The sequence below is a fragment of the Carassius carassius genome, chromosome 40, assembly GCF_963082965.1.
Source record: "Carassius carassius chromosome 40, fCarCar2.1, whole genome shotgun sequence".
Classification (NCBI taxonomy): domain Eukaryota; kingdom Metazoa; phylum Chordata; class Actinopteri; order Cypriniformes; family Cyprinidae; genus Carassius; species Carassius carassius.
Window position 1 is genome coordinate 28,142,053 of NC_081794.1, and position 9,827 is coordinate 28,151,879.

Consider the following 9,827-nt stretch of genomic DNA (forward strand, 5'->3'; position numbering starts at 1 on the left):
CTTAGCTTCAGTGGGAAACCGGTCTTGGGCTCCAGGGTGATATGGCTGCCGGCGAAAACTTGTGATACACACTGAAACACTTGCGTGTACAAGTGAATCACTTGCGATACACACTGAAACACTTGCGATACACACTGAAACACTTGCGTGTACAAGTGAATCACTTGGGATACACACTGAAACACTTGCGATACACACTGAAACACTTGCGTGTACAAGTGAATCACTTGGGATACACACTGAAACACTTGCGTGTACAAGTGAATCACTTGCGATACACACTGAAACACTTGCGATACACACTGAAACACTTGCGTGTACAAGTGAATCACTTGGGATACACACTGAAACACTTGCGATACACACTGAAACACTTGCGATACACACTGAAACACTTGCGTGTACAAGTGAATCACTTGCGATACACACTGAAACACTTGCGTGTACAAGTGAATCACTTGCGATACACACTGAAACACTTGCGATACACACTGAAACACTTGCGTGTACAAGTGAATCACTTGGGATACACACTGAAACACTTGCGATACACACTGAAACACTTGCGATACACACTGAAACACTTTTGTGTACAAGTGAAACACTTGCGATACACACTGAAACACTTGCGATACACACTGAAACACTTGCGTGTACGAGTGAAACACTTGAGATACACACTGAAACACTTGCGATACACACTGAAACACTTGCGTGTACAAGTGAAACACTTGCAATACACACTGAAACACTTGCGATACACACTGAAACACTTGCGTGTACAAGTGAATCACTTGGGATACACACTGAAACACTTGCGATACACACTGAAACACTTGCGTGTACAAGTGAATCACTTGCGATACACACTGAAACACTTGCGATACACACTGAAACACTTGCGTGTACAAGTGAATCACTTGGGATACACACTGAAACACTTGCGTGTACAAGTGAATCACTTGGGATACACACTGAAACACTTGCGATACACACCGAAACACTTGCGTGTACAAGTGAATCACTTGCGATACACACTGAAACACTTGCGATACACACTGAAACACTTGCGTGTACAAGTGTATCACTTGCGATACACACTGAAACACTTGCGATACACACTGAAACACTTGTCGTGGAAGTGAATCACTTGGGATACACACTGAAACACTTGGGATACACACTGAAACACTTGCGATACACACAGAAACACTTGCGATACACACTGAAACACTTGCGATACACACTGAAACACTTGCGTGTACAAGTGAATCACTTGGGATACACACTAAAACACTTGCGATACACACTGAAACACTTGTCGTGAAAATGAATCACTTGGGATACACACTGAAACACTTGGGATACACACTGAAATACTTGCGATACACACTGAAACACTTGCGATACACACTGAAACACTTGCGATACACACTGAAACACTTGCGTGTACAAGTGAATCACTTGCGATACACACTGAAACACTTGCGATACACATTGAAACACTTGTCGTGAAAGTGAATCACTTGGGATACACACTGAAACACTTGGGATACACACTGAAACACTTGCGATACACACTGAAACACTTGCGATAAACACTGAAACACTTGCGATACACACTGAAACACTTGCGTGTACAAGTGAATCACTTGGGATACACACTGAAACACTTGCGATACACACTGAAACACTTGTCGTGAAAGTGAATCACTTGGGATACACACTGAAACACTTGGGATACACACTGAAACACTTGCGATACACACTGAAACACTTGCGATACACACTGAAACACTTGTCGTGAAAGTGAATCACTTGGGATACACACTGAAACACTTGGGATACACACTGAAACACTTGCGATACACACTGAAACACTTGCGTGTACAAGTGAATCACTTGGGATACACACTGAAACACTTGCGATACACACTGAAACACTTGTGCAACACAAGTGAATTACTTGCGCATACATGTGAAACACTATATATCTTTGCAAATATATGAAAGACATGTGGTTACATAGAAACTCTTTGCATATGCCCTGTAATCGCCCACATACTGTTGTGCCTGCACAAAGACTGCACTTTCAAACATTCTCACGTGTGAGAGAGCATAAACATTTTCAGTGTGTCCGGAAGTCGTTTCATTGCAACAGGAAGTTATAGCTCAAATATTCTCCACGAATATGGCTCCTTCCAAACTTGTTTAAAAAATGAGGTATTTGTTGTTATTTTTTACACTAGGCTTTTTCGTATGTGATCACTCGTGTGTTATTGCCAATATATACATTATTTTATATTATAATTACTTTTTTCTCACGTTTTGAAAAGGTAAACTCTGGTTCACACTCCAATACAGTAGGTGGCGATAATGCACCTAACTTTGGTGCTACACGCCATAAAACCGAAGAAGAAGAAGTAGTATAACTTCTGGTTGCAATGAAATGACTTCCAGACACACTGAAAATGTTAATGCTCTCTCACACGCGAGAATGTTTCAAAGTTTTTATATATTTGCACAGATTTATAGTGTTTCACTTATATGCACAAGTGTTTCAGTGAGTATCGCAAGTGTTTCAGTGTGTATCGCAAGTGTTTCAGTGTGTATCACAAGTGTTTCAGTGCGTATCGCAAGTGTTTCAGTGTGTATCGCAAGTGTTTTTAGTGTGTATCACAAGTTTTCAAAGGGTTTCGCATTAAACGGCCTCCCATAATGTTAGCAATGTATGCATACAGTCGTGGCCAAAAGTTTTGAGAATTACATAAATATTAGCTTTCAAAAAGTTTGCTGCTAAACTGCTTTTAGATCTTTGTTTCAGTTGTTTCTGTGATTTACTGAAATATAATTACAAGCATTTCATACGTTTCAAAGGCTTTTATCGACAATTACATGACATTTATGCAAAGAGTCAGTATTTGCAGTGTTGGCCCTTCTTTTTCAGGACCTCTGCAATTCGACTGGACATGCTCTCAATCAACTTCTGGGCCAAATCCTGACTAATAGCAACCCATTCTTTCATAATCACTTCTTGGAGTTTGTCAGAATTAGTGGGTTTTTGTTTGTCCACTCGCCTCTTGAGGATTGACCACAAGTTCTCAATAGGATTAAGGTCTGGGGAGTTTCCAGGCCATGGAGCCAAAATTTCAACATTCTGGTCCCAGAGCCACTTCGTTATCACTTTTGCCTTATGGCACGGTGCTCCATCGTGCTGGAAAATGCATTGTTCTTCACCAAACTGTTGTTGGAAGAAGTTGCTGTTGGAGGGTGTTTTGGTACCATTCTTTATTCATGGCTGTGTTTTTGGGCAGAATTGTGAGTGAGCCCACTCCCTTGGATGAGAAGCAACCCCACACACGAATGGTGTCAGGATGCTTTACTGTTGGCATGACACAGGACTGATGGTAGCGCTCACCTTTTCTTCTCCGGACAAGCCTTTTTCCAGATGCCCCAAACAATCGGAAAGGGGCTTCATCTGAGAATATGATTTTGCCCCAGTCCTCAGCAGTCCATTCACTATACTTTCTGCAGAAGATCAATCTGTCCCTGATGTTTTTTTTGAGAGAAGTGGCTTCTTTGCTGCCCTTCTTGACACCAGGCCATCTTCCAGAAGTCTTGTCCTCACTGTGGGTGCAGATGCGCTCACACCTGCCTGCTGCCATTCCTGAGCAAGCTCTGCACTGGTGGCACTCCGATCCCGCAGCTCAATCCTCTTTAGGAGACCATCCTGGCGCTTGCTGGACTTTCTTGGACGCCCTGAAGCCTTCTTTACAAGAATTGAACCTCTTTCCTTGAAGTTCTTGATGATCCTATAAATTGTTGATTTAGGTGCAATCTTAGTAGCCACAATATCCTTGCCTGTGAAGCCATTTTTATGCAACGCAATGATGGCTGCACGCGTTTCTTTGCAGGTCACCATGGTTAACAATGGAAGAACAATGATTTCAAGCATCACCCTCCTTTTAACATGTCAAGTCTGCCATTCTAACCCAATCAGCCTGACATAATGATCTCCAGCCTTGTGCTCGTCAACATTCTCACCTTTAACAAGTTAACAAGACGATTACTGAAATGATCTCGGCAGGTCCTTTAATGACAGCAATGAAATTCAGTGGAAAGGTTTTTTTGGGATTAAGTTCATTTTCATGGCAAAGAAGGACTATGCAATTCATCTGATCATCTGATTCCGGGTGGGCGGGGTTTAGCTGGAGGCAAAAAGAGGCGCGGACGCAAAGTTGACAAGCGTAAGCTAGCACGTTTTAGGAGGGATTTATTAAACATGGATGCAGAAGAAGTTTAGGAACTGTCCGAATATGTAAAGTCCCTGACTCTGCGGGACCGTGACAGCTATTTTTGTAAATTAACTCTCGCGGATTTAAGCAGGCTACCTGACCCGTATGCCATACGGCCATATGAATTACTTTTGGGTGGTTTGGGGAATTTTGTCAAGGCTTATTTTCTAATGTAACCTATCGCTGGGCTAACTATGATTAGCAATGTGTATTATTTTAAGAGACCATTCAAAGGATGGCACACACATCTATCGCTGTATGTTTGTTTAACATTTAAACTAGCTAGTGCGCTGAAGGTTGACGACTTTTCACCTATAAAACAGAAACTTGCTGATTTACTAGATAAAACCAACACACCAGTTCATATGCATAGATTATTTAACCTGATATGAAGTGTGCACTGCAAACACAAGCATTATTTATGATCATCTCCGTCCAGTCTGTACGCCGTATTGCATTCAACCACAATTGTCTTCTTGATTTCTGTGAAGGAATGTCTGCCGGGATCCGGTAAAACTTTAGTTTTGAAACAAAAGTGCTGTTCCTTCTATTCTGGCAGCCAAAAACACAACGAGAAGACATTTGAAAGTCAAAAACTCAAACTTTTAGCGCATCTGCTATAAGTTCTGCCTTATGTTTTGCCTGCAGCTAGAGCGGTGACATCACAGTGACGTATGTGATTAAGGGGTCTATAGACAGGTTACTTCCATAGATAGTAAAATTACTTCCGTACATGCTTAAACGACTTCCTTTTACACTGAAACGCCTTCCGTTTACTCTGAAAATTCATGCACATCCACATATGAAATCATTCGCATATACATATATATATATATATATGTACACAAATAATACATATGTTTTTCTTATCTGAACTGTATGTTAGTAAATATTATCGTTTATGTATGCGCGAGTGTTTTATGGATGTGTATGCGCTCATCGAGTTTATATGTATGTGCGAGTGTTTAATAGGTGTATATGCACGGATCAAGTTTATATGTATATGCGAGTGTCTGTAGGTGTATGTACGTGCCAAGTTTATATGTATACGCAAGTTATTCACAAGTGTGAATGCATACATTGCTAACATTATATGTATTAGTATCGATTTCATATTAGTGTTCACGTGTATTTAAATGTATTTTTGAACATCCAGTAGTATGCATGTATATGCACGTGTTTTATGTATGTATTGATAAGCGAAGTTTGATTTAAATCCTACCCGGCGCCTCATAGAACAACATACATTCATAGATTGTTTTTTATTTATTTATTTTAATTACAGTTTAATTAATTTAAATACTTTTTATTTGTAAATGTTAAATTAAAAACTTGTAGTTTTTTTACACTTGTAACATTTAAAATTTTACAGAATGTTACATTTTAAAATGTTTATTTGAAATTTAGCCCTTTAAAATGTTATTTTATTTTTTCTTATCTTTTAGAACCCACTGGTGTTTCAGTGGCTAGATATTATCGCTAATTTTTAAATAAATTTTACCAAATAAAAACAATAATAATAATAATTTACATCTGAATGTGTCCTAAATGTTTAAACCATTCTGTTTCTGTTCTGTACATTTGAATGTTCTCTGAACATTCTGAAATAAGTAGTAAGATTTAAAAACCTTTGTTAAGGCTAACATCCAACCAATCCATGTATAAAGTATAAATAATGTTGTTGTGCTACCATTATTTAAGTCCAAATAACAAATGTTCTATTAATGTTATTGGATGAAGGTTTGTTCAAAGTCAAGCTATATTTGGCAGAAAGCAATCACACACACAAACACACTCCCACAGTAATTCATCTGGTGTCAACATCACACACACACATACACACACACACACACACACACACACATCAACAGCAGCAGCAGCAGACTGGGAGTGTTTAAGTTTGATGAGTGTGTATTGTGTTGTGTGATTGTGACACATACAGTATTCACACAGCTTTGTTCTGTGGGGTCACATACATGATTTCAGGACAGCGTCTGTGAGCTTTTATTCTGTAAATACACACTCAGTTTGAGAGCGAGGACATAAATCTACTGACACTATCTCCGGATCATTTCCTAGTGTCGACCTTGGCAAATGTGCAGGAGGCAGGAGAGAGAATAGGACAACTGTGTGTGTGTGTGTGTGTGTGTGTGTGTGTGTGTGAGGAGCTGGATGATATACGACCAGTGAAGTGGAGTCGATTATAGAATCAAACGCGTGTGTGTGTGTGTGTTGTGTGCACAAGGGCTTTTTTTGGCCATTCGTTTGTGCTCGTTTTATAGAGCATTTATGGGACATCACTAAACACACCGCGGTAACAAACCCATTGACATCACTGCACAACATGTCCATGTCATATTTCAATTTCAAAATTAAAGATTACTATAAAATTTTAACAAACGTATAAATGTGAAGTATTATTATGGTATTTTGTATGTTCAAATCCAGGTCATAATTTACCCATAATAAAATGTATACAATTTATTTATTACTTTAATTGAAATAAACTGAATTTATCTAAAATAATAATAATAACAAAAAATTATTTTAATTCAGCTGATTGCCAAAGCTACATTTCTCAGTTTCATTTAGTTTAGCTTGATGTACTAAAACAATAAAATGACAAAAACACACAACGAAAATATTAAAACATAAATTAAAAATGAAATATATGTATGTGTGTATATATATGTGTGTGTGTGCGCGTGTGTGTGTGTGTGTGTGTGTGTGTGTAATAATATATACATATATATATATATATATATATATATATATATATATATATATATATATATGTGTGTGTGTGTGTGTGTGTGTGTGTATGCATGTAAATATGTATATAATATATCTATCTTATTATTTTTATTTTATTTATTTTGTAATTTTTTTGTAGAGAGTCCAGGACGTCCTGCTGAAGGATTCATCTCTGCTCACTTTGATGTAGGTCATGAGATTCACTTCAGACGTTTGCCAGACTGCATTTATAACCATGAGATCGCATAAACAGCTGGACGTGTATGATTCATTTACATCAGCCTGACAGGAACACACACACACACACACACACGGCTCATTTATCCTAAGCGTTCATGCTCTCTCTCTCTCTCTGTGTGTTTTGTGGTGGAAACAGTGAGGTAAATTTCCCCGTATGATTCAGGTTAGAGGATACAGTCTCTGCTGCTCCGATAAGAATTGAAATCCTGTTTTGCTTCATATCAAGTCACTAAACCAAATGGGAAGTCGCTGTGATTTATTACTGCAGTGTTTTTCAACCTTGACTCATAAAGTGTTTGTCGCAGCCCGTTCCATTTCTTTTTAGGTTAACAGGAAGCACTGTCCACATAAACACGGGGTGTAAACCTTACACTACGCTCCCAAAGCAATGTTTTAACTCTGTGGCTCATGACCGATGAATCGGTAACAAACAATGGATTCACAAAACAATCATAAAATGCAAATAACCATATAATCAAGCATGGTTTGTCTATTAGCGTCTATATTATATTATAATAATAAATTAATTATAACTATTTAGTTTTATTGCAGCAGATTTAATTATTATAATTAAATGTTTGATTTTATTTTTGTATTTGAATGTACTATCTTCACATTTATATTTATGTTGTTATTTGTGTTTTTGAATTATTGAATTTTTTTAAATAAAATATCATTATTTTTATTTTATTTCAGCAGATATTTTACTTATTAAATTTATAATTAAACTATTCTATTTTATTGTTTATATATTTATTTTATTTTTATATTTTGCAGATTTGTTTTTCTGCACACTGTATACTAAAATAAGCTATTTTTATTATTAAATTATTAGAAATACATCTTACATACATATTTTTTTATGTTTTGCAGGTTTGTGTTTATGAATTATTTAATTATTATAATTTGTCATTTATTATAATTATTTATTGAATTATTGGTAAAAAAAAATATTATAATGATTTAACTTTACCAAATGTTTTTGATTTATTCAATTATAATTCAATTATTACATTTGTATATGATTAGATTTATTATATATTCAGCAGATAGCTGTCTAAATAAATATATATTTATACATTTTTTTATTTTATTTCAGCAAATATTTCAATTGTTAAAAATAAATTAATTTATTATAATTGTTTTTATTTCAGCAAATGTTTATTGTTATTAATTTAAATTTAAATCATTTTATTTTTATATATTTATATTAATTTCATTTTATATTTATGCAAATGTATGTTTAAGCACAGTTTAATTAAATTAATTTAATGATATAATTGTATTTTATTATTAAAATAAATTAAATTAAAATGATTTTTAATCACCAAATGTTTTTTTATTTTTAAATTTGAATTAAATTATTTTACTTTTTATATATTTATTTTATTCTATATTAAGCACATTTGTGTTTCTGCATAATTTCTATATACATTTATTCATATTATTTTTATTTCAACAGATGTTTGCATCATTAAATTATTAGAATTACATTTTTTGTATTACATTTAATTACTTTATTTATTATTATAGTAAGCATATTTGTGTTTTTGAATTATAAGAATTGTATTAATTTACTATAATTATTAATTAAATTAAATTTGTCCCTTTGTCCCTTCTCTTTCAGGGAGTGGGAAAAACAGAAACCAAACAGATTTTTTGACCAATCACACGCTCCCCTGGGTGAGAATGCCCCTCCCCCTCCCCGCTAATAAGAATCTTGTTTCTACAGTCATTTTTCGTTTCTTTGTTGAGCTGCCAGCTGATGTCCAAGGTAAAATCTGTGTCCTGTGTCCCTCCACTGCACTGGACCTATCCCCTAAACTATAAATCTATCACTGGACATGGACCTTGCTTTATTAATAACCCTGAATGAAGAGCTGTGTGTGCTGCTCATACATAGAAACATCTCATCTGTGTGAAGGTAACAGGAAATCAGCTCATCAGAAGGAGAGCAGCTGTTCATGCAGGACAGTGATGGAGGATCTCTGGGACTCATCTGTAAAAATGTTTTATGAGATGCAAACGCTTTCCAGACTCTTATTAAAGAGCTGAAGGGCAGGTCACGGGCCTTTGGCTTTTTCTCAATAATTCATCCAAACGCCGCTGCTTCTTACACATGTGGCATGTGTTTTGAGTAACATGCTCTCTGTGTCGGATGTAACCCACTAAACTACAGTTTTCACCGCAGTTCAGCTGATTTCCAAACCTGTTCTGTGCATGAATTTGACACAAAGTAGTTTTCTAAACGTGGAAGCAGATCTCCATTCCCAGCCCTTCTCAGGAGAGAAAAAAAAGATAATTATTTATTTTATTTAATCAGTCAGTTTTTATTTAATCATTTATGTTTCTAAATAATTATAATAAATTATTTTATTTTTATTATTTGCATTATTATTTTATTTTAGCAATTTGTATTATTGTAATTATTTTGAGCAAATTTGTGTTTTTGAATTATTATAATACATTTCTTTTGTTTTTATTATTTATATTATTATTTGATTTTAGCCAAAAAAAATTTGTATTATTATTATTATT